The sequence below is a fragment of the Pseudophryne corroboree genome, chromosome 8 (genome assembly GCF_028390025.1).
Source record: "Pseudophryne corroboree isolate aPseCor3 chromosome 8, aPseCor3.hap2, whole genome shotgun sequence".
NCBI classification, from domain to species: Eukaryota; Metazoa; Chordata; class Amphibia; order Anura; family Myobatrachidae; genus Pseudophryne; species Pseudophryne corroboree.
The window spans coordinates 374074905-374092184 of NC_086451.1; the positions used below are offsets into that span (position 1 = coordinate 374074905).

The 17280-nt window shown below is 52.1% G+C and overlaps 2 protein-coding genes across 2 annotated transcripts in view; one reads left to right on the top strand and one right to left on the bottom strand.

The window, feature by feature from the left end:
- LOC134949163 (sphingolipid delta(4)-desaturase/C4-monooxygenase DES2-like) overlaps positions 1-13923 on the bottom strand; it is a 180094-nt gene extending 166171 nt beyond the window's left edge. The window contains exon 1 of the mRNA XM_063937583.1: positions 13715-13923. The gene's annotated coding sequence lies outside the window, so the exon portion shown is untranslated. The remainder of the gene's footprint in view (positions 1-13714) is intronic.
- Positions 1-17280, top strand: part of LOC134949164 (tubulin-folding cofactor B-like) — a 165517-nt gene that overhangs the window by 13121 nt on the left and 135116 nt on the right. The window lies entirely within an intron of this gene.

The window sequence follows — 17280 nt, forward strand, 5'->3', positions numbered from 1 at the left end:
GCACTTTAAGACTTTCAAAGCTGTGTGAACTGGCTCCTCCTTCTATGCCCCTCCTCCAGACTCCAGTTATAGGAACTGTGCCCAGGGAGTCGGACATTTCGAGGAAGAGGATTTATTGTTAAACTAAGGTGAGATACATACCAGCTCACACCTCAAGCATGCCGTGCAACATGGCATTCAACACAACGCAAGTCAACGGCATGAACAGCAGCAGCAACAGGCTGAATATAAACGCAAAACAACATGTGTGTAACCATAACTAATAACTGCAGATACAGTACGCACTGGGACGGGCGCCCAGCATCCTCTACGGACTAAGAGAAAAGTATTTACCGGTAGGTATTAAAATCCTATTTTCTCATACGTCCTAGAGGATGCTGGGGACACTTCAAGAACCATGGGGTTTATACCAAAGCTCTAGAACGGGCGGGAGAGTGCGGATGACTCTGCAGCACCGACTGACCAAACATGAGGTCCTCATTAGCCAGGGTATCAAACTTGTAGAACTTCGCAAAGGTGTTTGAACCCGACCAAGTAGCTGCTCGGCAAAGCTGTAATGCAGAGACCCCCCGGGCAGCTGCCCAGGACGAGCCCACCTTCCTGGTAGAATGGGCCTTCACCAATTTCAGCAACGGCAATCCCGCCGTAGCACGAGCCTGCTGAATCATATGACAGATCCAACGTGCAATAGTCTGCTGGGAAGCAGGAGCCCCAATTTTTATTGCATACAAGACAAACAGAGCCTCTGTTTTCCTAAGATGAGCCGTTCTGGCGACATAAATTTTCAAAGCTCTTACTACATCGAGAAACTTCGATTCCCGCAAGGCGTCAGTAGCCACTGGCACCACAATAGGTTGGTTCAAGTGAAACGATGAAATCACTTTCGGCAGAAACTGCTGACGAGTCCTCAATTCTGCTCTATCCTCATGGAAGATCAAATAAGGGCTCTTGTGAGACAAGGCCGCCAATTCAGATACCTGCCTTGCGGATGCCAAGGCCAACAGCATGACCACTTTCCAAGTAAGGAATTTCAACTCTACCTCCTGTAAAGGTTAAAACCAATGAGATTGAAGGAACTGCAACACCACGTTAAGATACCAAGGTGCCACAGGGGGCACAAAAGGAGGTTGGATGTGCAATACGCCTTTCACGAAGGTCTGAACTTCCGGAAGTGAGGCCAATTGTTTTTGGAAGAAAACCGATAAAGCCGAAATTTGAACTTTAATTGAGCCCAACTTTAGGCCCGCATCCACATCGGCTTGTAGAAAATGGAGAAAACGTCCTAACTGGAATTCTTCCATAGGAGCTTTCTTGGATTCACACAAACACACGTATTAACTCCAAATACGGTGGTAATGTGTAGACGTTACTCCTTTCCTGGCCTGAATAAGAGTAGGAATGACATCCTTGGGAATACCCTTTCGGGCTAGGATCCTGCGTTCAACCTCCAAGCCGTCAAACGAAGTCGCGGTAAGTCTTGGAACACACACGGCCCCTGCTGTAATAGATCCTCCCTAGTAGGAAGAGGCCAGGGATCTCCTATGAGTAATTCCTGAAGATCTGGATACCAAGCCCTCCTTGGCCAATCTGGAACAATGAGGATCCTTATGATATTTATCACTTTCGGAATGAGTGGAAGCGGAGGAAACACGTACACCGACCGAAACACCCACGGTGTCACTAGGGCGTCCACTGCTATTGCTTGAGGGTCTCTCGACCTGGAACAATATCTCTGAAGTTTCTTGTTGAGACGAGACGCCATCATGTCTATTTGAGGAATTCCCCAAAGACTTGTCACTTCTGCAAAGACCTCTTGATGAAGATCCCACTCTCCTGGATGGAGATCGTGTCTGCTGAGGAAGTCTGCTTCCCAGTTGCCTACTCCTGGAATGAAGATCGCTGATAGAGCGCTTGCATGCCTTTCCGCCCAATGGAGCACCTTCGTGGCCTCTGCCATTGCCGCTCTGCTCTTTGTTCCGTCCTGGCGGTTTATGTATGCTACTGCTGTTATGTTGTCCGACTGAATCAAGATGGGCCGATTGCGTAGAAGATGTTCCGCTTGCAGAAGGCCATTGTAAATGGCCCTTAACTCCAGAACGTTTATGTGTAGACACATTTGCTGGCTTGACCATTTTCCCTGCAAGTTTTCCTCCTGCGTGACTGCTCCCCAGCCTCGGAGACTCGCATCCGTGGTCACTATGATCCAGTCCTGGACCCCGAACCTGCGTCCCTCTAGGAGGTGAGAGCTGCGCAGCCACCACAGGAGTGAGATTCTGGTCTTGGAAGACAGGGTTATCCTTCGGTGCATGTGCAGGTGGGATCCGGACCACTTGTACAACAGGTCCCACTGAAACACTCTGGCATGGAATTTGCCAAACTGAATGGCCTCGTAGGTCGCCACCATCTTCCCCAGCAACCGAGTGCACTGATGGATCGATACTCTTGCTGGCTTCAGAATTTGTTTGACCAGGTTCTGAATCTCCAGAGCCCTTTCCACCGGAAGAAAAACTTTCTGTAATTCTGTGTCCAGAATCATTCCCAAAAACGACAGCCGCGTCGTCGGAACCAACTGCGATTTTGGCAAGTTTAGGAGCCAACCATGTTGCTGCAGAATTGTCAGGGAGAGCGTAATGTTCTGCAGCAAATGGTCCCTGGATCTCGCTTTTATCAGGAGATCGTCCAAGTACGGGATAATTGTGACTCCTCGTTTGCGCAGGAGAACCATTATTTCAGCCATTACTTTGCTGAAAACCCTCGGAGCCGTGGACAGACGAAACGGCAACGTCTGAAATTGGTAATGACAACCCTGAACTGCAAACCTCAGGTAAACCTGATGTGGAGGATAAATGGGAACATCTAAGTAGGCATCCTTTATATCTACCGACACCATAAAATCCCCATCCTCCAGACTGGAGATCACAGCTCGGAGAGATTCCATCTTGAATTTTCTCAGGTAGAAATTGAGGTATTTGAGGTTCAGGATTGGTCTGACTGAGCCGTCTGGCTTCGGGACCACGAACAGGCTCGAATAAAAGCCTTCTCCCTGTTGTCACGGGGGAACCCTGATAATGACTTAATTTCGACACAATTTTTGTATTGCAGCGCATACTACTTCCCTGTCTGGAAGAGAAGCTGGTAAGGGTGATTTGAAAAATCAAAGAGGGGGGACATCTTGAAACTCCAGTTTGTACCCTTGGGACACTATTTCTAAAACCCATGGGTCCAGGCCCCAACGAGCCCAGAACTAACTGAAGAGACTGAGACGTGTCCCCACCGGTGCGGACTCCCGCAGAGGAGTCCCGGCGTCATGCGGTGGACTTGGCAGAAGCCGGGGAGGACATCTGCTCCTGGGAACCGGACACGGCCGGTGATCACTTACCCTTTCCTCTAGTAGCAGGGAAGGAAGACCCTCTGCCTTTTCTGTATTTATAGGGCCAAAAGGACTGCATCTGATAGTGGTGTGCTTTCTTTTGTGGTGCAGGCACATAAGGTAAAAATGATGACTTACCCGCGGTAGCCGTAGATACCAACTCAGCCAGGCCATCACCAAACAACACGCCACCTTTATACGGTGGAGACTCCATTGCTTCTTTCTTAGAGTCAGCATCAGCATTCCATTGATGAATCCACAATGCTCTCCTAGCTGAGACTGCCATGGCATTGGCCTGTGATCCCAAGAGGCCAATATCTCTCGCAGCTTCTTTTAGGTAAACTGCAGCATCCCTGATATGACCTAGTGTCAGAAGAATGCTATCCCTATCCAGGGTATCCAATTCAGATGACAAGTTATCTGCCCATTTTTCGATAGCACTACTCACCCACGCCGATGCAATGGCTGGCCTGAGCAGCGTACCCGTGGAGATATAAAGGGATTTCAATGTATTTTCCTGCCTACGATCCGCAGGATCCTTTAGGGCTGCCGTGTCAGGGGACAGAAGAGCCACCTTTTTGGACAGCCGTGATAAAGCTTTGTCCACAATGGGGGGTGACTCCTATTTTTCCCTATCCCCAGAGGGAAACGGTTACGCCACTACAATCCTTTTGGGAATCTGAAACTTTTTGTCAGGATTTTCCCAAACCTTTTCACAAAGCGCGTTCAGTTCATGAGAGGGAGGAAATGTTACCTCAGGTTTCTTCCCTTTGTACATACAGACCATAGTATTAGGAACAGTAGGGTCCTCAGTGATATGTAATACATCTTTTATAGCCACAATCATGTACTGAATGCGCTTTGCCAGTTTTGGATCTAATCTGGCATCACTATAGTCGACACTTGAGTCAGTGTCTGTGTCGGTATCCGTGTCTGCCAGCTGGGCAAATGAACGTTTTTGTGACCCCGAAGGGGTCTGGACTTCAAACAACACTTCCTCTATGGATTTCTTCCAAGCCTGGTTTTGAGACTCAGATTTATCCAATCTTTTATTAATCAGAGCCACATTTGCATTCAAAGCACTCAAAACATTCACCCAATCCGGTGTCGGCGGTGCCGACAGGGTCACTCCCACAGCCTTGTGTGTCCCTAACACAGTCTCCTCTTGAGAAGAGCACTCCGCTTCAGACATGCCGACACACGTGCACCCACCACATGCAGATAAACTGGGCCTACAGGGGACAGACCTACAGCAAAGCCTGTCAGAGAGACACAGAGCCAGCTCACAGCCCAGCGCCTAAACCCGGTCTGAACACTACAGACAATGTCCCAGACCTGCAGCGCTTTTATAAACTAATATAATGCACCAAAATCGCTGTGCCCCCTCCCCCCCTGTTTTTCACCCGGTTACTTGTACAGCAGTGTGAGGAGGACCAGCATCTCTGCAGCCTTGTGAAGAGAAAATGGCGTCGGGCTGTGTGCTGTGAGCGTTAAGCCCCGCCCCTGTACAGGCGCACTTCAGACCTGCTCATTTTTAAACTTTTTCACACTGGCGGGGGTCCGGACAGTCCGCTGTTGCCAGATAGATAAAACGAGTTTTATGGTAAGAACTTACCTTTGTTAAAACTCTTTCTGCAAAGTACACTGGGCTCCACAAGGATAGACATAGGGGGGGGGGGGGGGTGTAGAGTAGGATCTTGATCCGAGGTACCAACAGGCTGAAAAGCTTTGACTGTTCCCAGAATGCATAGCGCCGCCTCCTCTATAACCACGCCTCCCTGCACAGGAGCTCAGTTTTTAGTTAACCAGCCCAATGCAGTAGCAGGAAAAGAGACGACAACGGTTAGTAGCCACATACACCACACTCTCACGACAGGAGAAGTGTCAGCGGCTAATGCCATACCAACCCAAAGAAGCTAAGTATGTCAGGGTGGGCGCCTTGTGGAGCCCAATGTACCTCGCAGAAAGAGTTTTAACAAAGGTAAGTTCTTACCATAAAACTCGTTTTCTGCTGCGGGGTACACTGGGCTCCACAAGGGTAGACATAGGGGATGTCCTAAAGCAGTTCCTTATGGGAGGGGATGCACTGTAGTGGGCACAAGAACCCGGCGTCCAAAGGAAGCATCCTGGGAAGCGGCAGCACCAAAGGCATAGAACCTTATAAACGTGTTCACGGAGGACCACGTAGCCGCCTTGCACAATTGTTCAAGGGTCGCACCACGGCGGGCCGCCCAGGAAGGTCCAACAGACCGAGTAGAATGGGCCGTAATGTGAGCAGGAGCTGATAGACCAGCCCTCACATAAGCATGTGCAATCACCATTCTAATCCATCTGGCCAAAGTTTGCTTGTGAGCAGGCCAGCCCCGTTTGTGAAATCCAAACAGCACAAAAAGAGTCAGATTTCCTAATAGAAGCAGTTCTCTTCACATAGATACGTAGAGCCCGTACCACATCCAAAGACCGCTCTTTGGGAGACAGATCAGGAGAAACAAGTGCCGGAACCACAATCTCCTGGTTAAGGTGGAACGAAGAAACCACCTTAGGTAAATATCCGGGACGAGTCCTAAGAACCACCCGGTCATGGTGAAATATCAGATATGGAGAACTACAAAATAAGGCACCCAAATCCGACACTCTTCGAGCTGAAGCAATAGCCAGCAGAAACACCACCTTAAGGAAAAGCCACTTAAGATCAGCTGAACCAAGAGGTTCAAATGGAGACTCTTGTAGCGCCTCCAAAACCACAGACAAGTCCCAAGGAGCCACAGGCGGGACATAAGGAGGTTGGATACGCAACACACAGAGAAGACGGTTTCCGGGCCCGCAACATAGTTTGAAATACCGCCTCAGAAAACCCTTTAGCCTTTAAGACGGAAGCTTCAAGAGCCACGCCGTCAAAGACAGCCGGGCTAGGTCCTGGTAGACACAGGGGCCCTGAACGAGGAGGTCTGGGTGTTGCGGAAGTAGAATTGGACGCTCTGACGATAGGCCCTGCAGGTCTGAGAACCAGTGCCGTCTGGGCCACGCTGGAGCTATGAGAAGCAGAATTCCTCTTTCTTGCTTGAACTTCCGAATTACCCTGGGCAGGAGTGACACTGGAGGGAACACGTACGGCAGCCAAAACCTCCACGGCACCGCCAGCGCATCCACGAATGCTGCTTGAGGACCCTTGTCCTTGCTCCGAAGACTGGAACCTTGTGATTGTGTCGAGATGCCATCAGATCTACGTCTGGAAGGCCCCACTTTTTCACTAGGAGTTGAAACACTTCTGGATGGAGGCGCCACTCGCCGGCATGTACGTCCTGACGACTGAGAAAGTCCGCTTCCCAATTGAGGACTCCCAGAATGAATATTGCCGATATGGCCGGTAGATGGCGTTCCACCCAATGTAGAATCCGTGATACTTCCTTCATTGCCAAATGGCTTCAAGTGCCGCCTTGATGATTTATGTAAGCCACTGTGGTGGCGTTGTCCGACTGTACTTGAACAGGACAGTTCTGAAGTAAATGCTGGGCCAGGTACAACGAATTGAAAACCGACCACAATTCCAAAATGTTGATCGAGAGGAGGGATTCCTCTTTGGTACATCGACCCTGAAGGGAGTGTTGCTCCAGCACTGTGCCCGAACCTCTTAGATGGCATCTGTTGTCAACAGGACCCAGTCGAATATCCAGAAGGGACGGCCCCTGCACAATTGTCAATCCTGGAGCCACCAGAGCAGCGACAGACGGACCTCCGGAGTCAATGAGATCATGTGAGAACTGATCCGGTGAGGCAGGCCGCCCCACTTGGCTAGAATCAGCTTCTGGAGGGGGCGAGAATGGAATTGAGCATACTCCACCATGTCAAATGCTGACACCATGAGGCCCAGCACCTGCATCGCCGAATGTATCGACACTTGCGGACGAGAAAGGAAGCAACGAATCCTGTCCTGAAGCTTCAGGACTTTCTCCTGAGACAAGAACAACCTCTGATTCTGAGTGTCCAATAGCGCTCCCAGGTGCACCATGCTCTGAGCAGGGACCAGGGAGGATTTCTTCCAGTTGATGAGCCATCTGTGGGCTTGTAGAAACCGGACAATCATATCCAGATGACGTAGGAGAAGTTCTGAGGAATTTGCTGGGATTAACAAGTCATCCAGATACGGCAGTATCCTGACCCCTTGACGGCGGAGTACCACCGTCATCACCACCATAACTTTGGTGAAGACTCGCGGAGCCGTACTTAAACCAAAAGGTAACGCCCGAAACTGGTCATGGAGGTTGCCAATCGCAAACCTCAGGTACTGCTGATGTGACGCTGCTATAGGAATATACAGGTAAGCATCCTGCATGTCCAGGGAGACCATGTAGTCCCCAGGTTCCAAGGCCAGAACTATAGAGCGAAGAGTTTCCATATGGAACTTGGAAACCTTCACAAACCTGTTTAATGCCTTGAGGTTGAGAATGGGCTGAGAGGACCCATTCGGTTTCAGGACTAGAAACAGCGGAGAATAGTACCCTCGGCTCCTCTGCGCAAGAGGCACCTGTACTACGACTCCTGTACCACCGAATGTAAAGCGATTGCCTTTGTCTGGTCCAACGGGACGTCTGTCAGGCAAAATCGATGAGGGGGTCGGTTTTTGAAGGCTATGGCGTAACCTCAAGTGACGACTTCCCGTACCCAGGCATCTGAAGTGGTCTTCAACCATTCCTGGGTATACCCTAGAAGCCGGCCCCCCACCCTGGGATCCCCCAGGGGGAGGCCCGCCCCATCATGCGGTAGGCTTATCGGTCTTGGAAGATGGCCGACGGGCCGCCCAGGCTCTTTTGGGCTTCTGCTTACCAGGTTCAGAAATGCGGGCCTGCTTGTTGTACGCCTGACCTTTTGCTTTACCTGAAGGATGAAAGGGGCGAAAGGAAGTACCTTTAGCCTTCGACACAGAAGGAGCGGTACTTGGCAGACAGGCAGTTTTGGCAGTAGCCAAGTCAGCCACTATCTTATTTAAGTCCTCCCCAAACAGAATATCTCCCTTGAAAGGGAGTACCTCCAGGGTTTTTCTTGAGTCCAGATCCACGGACCAGGAACTCAGCCACAATATCCGGCGAGCCAGGACTGATGTAGTAGAGGCCTTGGCTGCTAGGATACCGGCATCAGAAGTAGCCTCTTTAATATAGCGAGAAGCTGTGACAATATATGATAAGCATTGTCTAGCATGGTCAGAAGAGATTTCAGCTTCTAACTCCAAGGCACATGCTTCAATAGCCTCAGCAGCCCATGTTGCTGCAATTGTGGGCCTTTGTGCAGCACCCATGAGGGTGTAAATCGCTTTAAGACAACTCTCCACACGTTTATCCGTAGTCTCTTTTAGAGACGTGACGGTAGTGACAGGTAGAGCTGAGGAAAACACCTTCCTAGCCACATGCGAGTCTACTGGAGGAGGCGTTTCCCAATTCTTAGCTCTGGTGCGAGGGGATAGCGAGCCAGCATCTTCTTTTGAGGCACAAACTTCGTACCCGGCTTTTCCCAGGGTTCCTGACGTGTATCCACTAGGTGATCAGAGTGAGGTAAAACTTGTTTAACCACCTTCTGACGCTTGAACCTATCTGGTTTCTTAGGAGGGACGGATGGCTCGGGATCATCCGTAATCTATAGAATTAATTTAATAGCCTCCAAAAGATCAGGAACATCCACATGTGAACTACCCTCCCCATCAGCAGTATCTGAGTCAGAACCTGTGGGGTCAGTGTAAGTGCCGTCTTCATCAGATGAGGTAACAGTGACAGCAGTGGATTGTGAGGAGACAAGCGCTCGCTTAGAGGACCCCTTGGACTTAGGCGAGCGATGGTCAGACTTTTTAGTAGTCAGGGACTGGTTCAACTTCTTCAATTGAGCAGATAAATCGTCTGCCCATGGCGGATTAGCTGCAGGTACCACATACGGTTTTATCGGCATTGGGGGTCCCATAGGGGGTGTTAGTTTATTAACTAGCGTATGTAGAAGCATGGAAAAAGCAGCCCACGGTGGGTCATTATGTACCTCCGTTGCCACAGTCCCACTGGGAAGCAAGGTGCCCCCAGAACCAGATCCCACAGCTGCTATATTTTCCTCGTAGGGATCTGTGGCTTCAGCAACACCGGCAGTGTGTTCAGCCCCAGAACCGTTATCCTCAGAAGCAGACATAATGGGGGTAATTCCAAGTTGATCGCAGCAGGATTTTTGATAGCAACTGGGCAAAACCATGTGCACTGCAGGGGAGGCAGATATAACATGTGCAGAGAGAGTTAGATTTGGGTGGGGTGTGTTCAATCTGCAATCTAATTTGCAGTGTAAAAATAAAGCAGCCAGTATTTACCCTGCACAGAAACAATATAACCCACCCAAATCTAACTCTTTCTGCACATGTTATATCTGCCTCCCCTGCAGTGCACATGGTTTTGCCCAGTTGCTATCAAAAATCCTGCTGCGATCAACTTGGAATTACCCCCATGATAACTTGCAGTATCAGGTAACACAGTACAATTGTCAGCAGCACAATACCTCTTACCCAAACCCCTGCGCAGTGTAGTCAGCACTAGCAGAGATAAAGGAGAGATATGGTGACTAAATCACGGAGAAAAATACGAATTAAAGTATATCTTTGTGAAAATCCTATATCAATATAAAACATGACGCACCAAGCTCCCTCATATAGGGATAGCAAGTTGAGTGAAAGACACGAAATGGACACCACTCAGCTATTTAATGCACACACAGATAGTCACAGTTTGTACAATGCAGAGGTTATTACGAACAATAATACTGCACTGGACTAGCTTATATATATATATATATATATATATACACTAGGTGCTTCATCGCGCCCTACGGGCGCTCTTCACACCGTCGCAAGGGGCTACGCCCCCTTAACCCTTGCATGCCTTTCTGGGGTTCAATATTTGTGTTATATGGAGTATCACCTGCATTCCTTTGTTAGTGGTTAAATATTGCACAATGAAAGGGTGTGCGATGGTGAAGGAGGCGCAGCCCCTTGCGACGGCGTGAACAGCACCTGCAGACCACAATGTACAGAATGTAGCGGGTGCGGGGGGTACTGCGGATGGTGTCTGTAGATGCTGCGGATGGAGGGGGGGCGGAAGTGGGGGTGGGGCCCGGATGGGGAAGGGTTGGGAGGTGCTGCGGGTGGGGGAGGGGCAGAGGAGTGGTGGATGCAGATGGGGGAGGGGTCCGGAGGCACTGCAGGTGGAGGAGGGGCAGGGGTGCCATGGGTGGGGGAGGGGCAGGTGTGGGGATGTTGCAGATGGGTGAAGGGTTCCGGAGGTGCTGTGGGATGGGAAGGGGCGGGAGTGCCACTGGTGGGGTAGGGGTCCATAGGCGCCATGGGTAGGGGAGGGGCAGGTACGGGTGTTTTGCGGCAGATGGGGAAGGAGGTCCGGAGGTGCTGCAGGTGGTGGTGGGGCAGGTGCAGGGGTGCCATTGGTGGGGGAGGGGTGGGTGAGGGGGGGACCGCGGATGGAGGAGGGTGTCTGCAGATGCTGCGGGTGGAGGGGGGCAGGTGTGGGGGAGACATATAAGGGGGGTGAATGGTGGAGGGGGCCTGGAGATTGCTGGGGGTGGTGAAGGGGCGGAGGAGTGGGAGCCGCGGGTGGTGTAGGGGGTCTGGAGGCACAGCATGTGGGGGAGGGGTGGAGTGCCGCATGTGGTGGAGGGGAAGGTGCGGAGGTGTGGTGCATTGGGGAGAGGTCTGGAGGTGCTGCGGGTACTGTACCTGCCAAAAAGGTAGTTGGAGGGTATGCAGTAACAGGGCCAGGACAGGGGTGACAGGGTCAGAACAGGGTTGACTGGGCCAGGACAGGGGTGACAGGGTCAGAACAGGGGTGACGGGGCCAGGACAGGGGTGACGGGGCCAGGACATGGGCGACGGGGCCAGGACATGGGCGACGGGGCCAGGACAGAAATGACAGGGACAGGATAGGGGTGACAGGGTCAGTGTAGGGGCGGCAGGACCAGGACAGGGGTGTCAGGGCCAGTATAGGGTTGACAGGGCAAGCACAGGGGTGACAGGGCCAGGATAGGGGTAGCAGGGCCAGCATAAGGGTGACAGGGCCAGGATAAGGGTGAAAGGGCCAGGATAAGGGTGGCAGGTCAAGGCCAGGGGTTACAGGGACATGACAGAACACAGGGCACGGGAGAGATTGGTATTAGGGACAGAACAGTGGTGACAGACAGATGTGTCTTACCGGAGTCACTGCTGCTGGCTGCTGCTGTTCCACTCCAACCTGTTGGCATCTGCTGCTGGTGGAGACTTGGCATGGCTGACTCTCTTAGGCTGTATTCCTGCTTCCTCTGCCCGTCCGCATCACTCCCCCCCTCCTCAGTCACACACCGCAGACCTCGCGCAGCTGCCGGGCACTGTGGTAAGGTGAGACTGGGAGTGACTGGTTAGCCCCCAGGAGATGCTGCGGCTGGAGGGAGGAGGGGGTCATAGCATGCACGTGGCGCGTACCTCACGGCTGCTGGGCACTATGGTAAGGGGAGACTGGGAGTGACTGGTTAGCTCCCAGGAGACGCTGATGCTGGAGGGAGGAGGGGGTCAGAGCCTGCAAGCAGCGCGGACTTCTGCAGCGCTACCCGCCGGCTAAAGTGTGTGAAGGAGCTGGGCGCAACTCACTGCGGGTGGCAGCGCTGCAGCTAGCGGTGGGGTCGCAGGGGCTGGAGATAACAGAGGCAGTACGGAAAGTGCACAGCGGCTGGTGACCCACAAAACTACAGCTAAGAAGCGTGGAGTGTGCCAGAATGTGACGCTCCTCCCTGCCAGAGAGACCCTGCTGAGTATGCTGATGTGGGGGTCAAGTATGGCATACCCCCTCACACACCCCCATACCTCCCAAATGTCCCAATTTTCGCGGGACAGTCCCATTTTTTGGGGTCTGTCCCGCTGTCCCACCCGCGGGTCGCAGTGTCCTGCGGTGGGGGGGGGGGGAGCAGTTGGAAAGCTCCTATACTCGCTGTTCTGCTTAGCAGAGCAGCGGTGAATAGTGGAGACAGAGGGAGAGGGGGCATCAGGGGGTACGGATTAAGGGGGGGTTCCAGCAGCAGAGCCGGATTAAGGGGGGGGGCAGGCGGTACGTACCGTTGGCCCCACAGTTTTAGGGGGCCCCCTGGCTGGAGTAGCTCTGTCCCAGCTCAGAAGCTCCCCCGTCCTGCCAGCAACAGCGGCAGCATTGTGCTACAGTCAGCACACGCTGCTGCGTATTGGCAGGTCTGTGGTGTTGCAGGGAGGCAGCAGTCTCCCTGCTTTCTTCTGCCTGTGCGGGTGTGTAGGGGGGAGCGACCACCTCCTCTGGATTTACCTCTAGCTGAGGGGCCAAAATACCATTTAAAAAAAATAAAAATAAAAAAAATCCCGGAATTTGCATAATGGGGCGTGGCCTCGCGTCCCGCGATTAGGCCACGCCCCCAACCCACAGCAGGCACAGCAATGAGATAGGGCTCCCCTGTCTCAAGTACCCTGTGCCCCCCGGACTCATAATCAGCCCCTGGGGGCATGCCAGCAGCTCACAGAGCGCTGGGCATGCCCCCTCACTGACGAAAACGGGGGCCCTCCCGCGAAGCCACGCCCCCTTTTTGCCGTGTGTGTGTGTGTGTGTGAGTGTGTGTGTGTGAAAGCTGGGAGGTATGCACCCTGCCTGTGCCATGTCCATACTATCTGCTTCTGCAGCTGCTCCTAGTGTCCTATAGATTTGGCCAAATCTGTGACTCATTTGACTAACTCCGCCCACTGTTGTGACTCCGCCCAGCGTTAGCAAATGAATCACAAGATCACAGAATAGGGCTATTATATAGGAGATAGCTGTATAGTCAATAGATATAACACTGCACAGTAAGAACTGGATGTATATCACAGGGTATTTGTACTAGAAAACCCGGACTAAATGCACTCTTTCTTAACTAGCACTGTCTAAAAAGGCAGGTAGAATACTTAAGTGTCATGTAAAGTCACAGCACTGACAACCAGGCGGCTTTACACTGGAGTATTTGCCAAAGCAGTCCCAGGAACAGTGAAGCTGAGAGATAATGGCGCCCAGACACTGACAGGGAGTGAGGAAGAGACAGATATGCAGCTCCAGGGTGGGAACATTTGCGGGAAATGGCGCCCTGGGGCTGGGTCTTCAGGTCTAGGCCTTATCCCCCTGCTGGCAAAACCACCGGGTACTGTGGGCTACTGAAAATGGTTTAGAGACAAAACCTAACCTGCACCCATGCCCTGGTGATCTAGTGGAATCGCCAGCGCGCGCGACCCACCTCCCACTGACCACGCCGGATCAAGATAAAGACCGGGTCCCGCAAGCGGGACCCACTTACCATCTCCCGAAGCGCGGCCACGCGATCCCGGAGAGCCCCCGTCGTGTGTGCCTGACGTGAAGAAAACCGGAGCCTCCTCCTGTAGTTACCCGGCAACCAGGGCTCGGGAGTGTACAGCGCCGCTGGGGAGAGCTGGAGCTGCAGCAGTGAATGTCTTCTGACATTTACCACCGCTGCTGCCTTTGTAGTCTTCAGTTTTTCTTCAAAAAAAGCTCTTCTTAGGGCTGCCTGGAGCAGCCCCTCTGTTATGTGCCTGCTTACTGCAGCACCAACTACAAAACTGAGCTCCTGTGCAGGGAGGCGGGGTTATAGAGGAGGTGGCGCTGTGCATTCTGGGAACAGTCAGAGCTTTGAGCCTGTTAGTGCCTCGGATCAAGATCCTACTCTACACCTCTGTCTATTCCTTGTGGAGCCCAGTGTACACCGCTGCAGAAATACTGGCTGTTTCATTTTTACACTGCAATTTAGATTTCAATTTATACACACCCCACCCAAATCTAACTCTCTCTGCACATGTTATATTTGCCCCCCTGCAATGCACATGGTTTTGCCCATTAGCTAACAAATGTGCTGCTGCGATCAACTCTGAATTAGGCCCATGCTGTAATTTAGAATGCTCTCCTAGGTACCTTCTGTAAAGTTGTCCTCTTCACCTTTGTGGAGTTTTAGGTCTCAACATCTCCACTACCCATACACCATAACATGTCTACATCAAGGATCCTTACGCCAGCAGCAGCATTTTTCTCGTAAGCAATTTGTCGAAATCAAAAATGCAATTAATACTAGTAAAGTGCCCCCTTAATCTATTACTGTGCAGTACATCTGTAAACAGAAGAGAAACTTTCAGAACCATGCAATGCACATGCGCGTCGCCAAACAGCGACACGATGGTGCTAACATTTCAATCACACAGGCGTTCGCAAGGTGATTGACAAGAAGAGGACTATGTGGGTGGCAACTGGTCATTTTCTGGGAGTGTCAGGAAAAAATGCAGGCATTCCCAAGCGGTTTCAGGGAGGATGTGTGACATCAGCTCCGGCCCTGATCAGCCCGATTCCTTCGCACTGGAGGAGTAAGTATTGAGCTACGCACAGACTGCACAGAATGGGAAAATACATCAGATTGTGACTGTGATATGAATGGTTTTGCAGCTGTCCGCTGAGAAGAATTTTCACTTCACCTGGTCGGCAACTATCTGATCGCAGTACAGTGTAATTTGCAGGACAGCGATCTGGTCTGGATTAGGCCCCATATTCACTGTGTTCCACATTTGATAGGGAAACCGCACATTTGATAAAATGGAATTTGTTCTTAACTGTTGCACGCGGGGACAGGGGCGGATCCAGAACAAAATGACAGGGGGGGCACTATGATGAGGAAGAGGGGGGTTTTACTTGTGCACGCCAAAGGCGCATGTTCTTGGAAAAGTGAGTGTAGCTTCTCAATAGGGGCATAGCCTCGCGGCAAGGGGCGTGGCCTCAAATGTAATGCCATATTCATATGATGGGGAGCGGGTGATGCCTTGGAAAGACAGAGGGTGACAGGAAAAAGAGGGTGATAGAGAGATAGTGACACAGCGAAGAGGCAGAGGTTGAGGCAATGGGTGACTGAGAGGTAATGGGAGACAGGGACAAGCAGAGTGTGACATTGAGAGACAGTGGGTGACTTCAGGGAATGGATGACAGCGGGAGGCAGTGGGTGATGCCAGGCAGTGGCGTCATGAGGGGGGTGCGGCCCGCACCCGGGTGTCACCCTTCAATAGGGTGACACCAAAACGAGCCGCGCACTCACACGCACCCCCATCCCCTGACATGAGAAACACTGGTCCACGGCTGAGACCATAACCCCTCCTTCCAGGCCCCGCCTCCTAAAGTCCGACACTCTCACCTGTTTAGTGAGATCAGCAGGCAGCGCAGTACAGAGCCGTGCAGGCAGTGCAGTGGCCGACCCTCCCCTTTCCTCCAGAGTCCGGACACTCTCTCCTCACTCGGGTCCTGAGCCTGACACACACAAGCTCCGCCTCCCACACTATACTACAGGAGGAAGGAGCTGCTGGTGATGTGCTGCATGATGTCAGCCAGGTAACTTCTATAAATGCTCCATGATTAGCAGAATCGATTTATGAGGTGTGTGTGTATGAGGCTGAATGTGTTAATGGGCATTGGGATGTAGAAATTGTTGGGTTACTGAGTGTTAGGTGGGGGGGGGAGCTAATTGGGGCTGTGTTAATGTAGTATGGGTGCCGCTTGTGACTGTAGTATGAGTGCTGTGTGAGCATAGTATGGGTGCCACTGTGTGAATGTAGTATGGGTGCTATGTGAGAGTAGTATGGGTGCCAATGTGTGAGTGTAGTATGGGTGCTGTGTGAGCGTAGTATGGGTGCAGCTGTGTGAGTGTAGTATGGGTGCTGTGTAGTATGGGTGCTGTGTGAATGAAGTGTGGGTGCTGTGTAAGAGTAGTATGGGTGCTGTGTAGTATGGGTGCTGTGTGAGCGTAGTATGGGTGCCGGTGTGAGTGTAGTATGGGTGCTGTGTGAGCGTAGTATGGGTGCCGATGTGTGAGTGTAGTATGGGTGCTGTGTAGTATGGGTGCTGTGTGAATGAAGTGTGGGTGCTGTGTAAGAGTAGTATGGGTGCTGTGTAGTATGGGTGCTGTGTGAGCGTAGTATGGGTGCCGGTGTGAGTGTAGTATGGGTGCTGTGTGAGCGTAGTATGGGTGCCGATGTGTGAGTGTAGTATGGGTGCTGTGTAAGCGTAGTATGGGTGCCGCTGTGTGAGCGTAGTATGGGTGCCGCTGTGTGAGTGTAGTATGGGTGCTGTGTAGTATGGGTGCTGTGTGAGCGTAGTATGGGTGCCGGTGTGAGTGTAGTATGGGTGCTGTGTGAGCGTAGTATGGGTGCCGATGTGTGAGTGTAGTATGGGTGCTGTGTGAGCGTAGTATGGGTGCCGCTGTGTGAGCGTAGTATGGGTGCCGCTGTGTGAGCGTAGTATGGGTGCCGCTGTGTGAGTGTAGTATGGGTGCCGCTGTGTGAGTAGTATGGGTGCCGCTGTGTGAGCGTAGTATGGGTGCCGGTGTGTGAGCGTAGTATGGGTGCTGCTGTGTGAGTGTAGTATGGGTGCCGCTGTGTGAGAGTAGTATGGGTGCCGCTGTGTGAGTAGTATGGGTGCCGCTGTGTGAGCGTAGTATGGGTGCCGCTGTGTGAGCGTAGTATGGGTGCCGCTGTGTGAGTGTAGTATGGGTGCTGGTGTGTGAGCGTAGTATGGGTGCTGCTGTGTGAGTGTAGTATGGGTGCTGCTGTGTGAGCGTAGTATGGGTGCCGCTGTGTGAGCGTAGTATGGGTGCCGCTGTGTGAGCGTAGTATGGGTGCCGCTGTGTGAGCGTAGTATGGGTGCTGCTGTGTGAGAGTAGTATGGGTGCTGCTGTGTGAGCGTAGTATGGGTGCTGCTGTGTGAGTGAAGTATGAGTGCTGCTGTGAGCGTAGAGTGGGTGCTGCTGTGTGAGTGAAGTATGAGTGCTGCTGTGAGCGTAGAGTGGGTGCTGCTGTGTGAGCGTAGTATGGGTGCTGT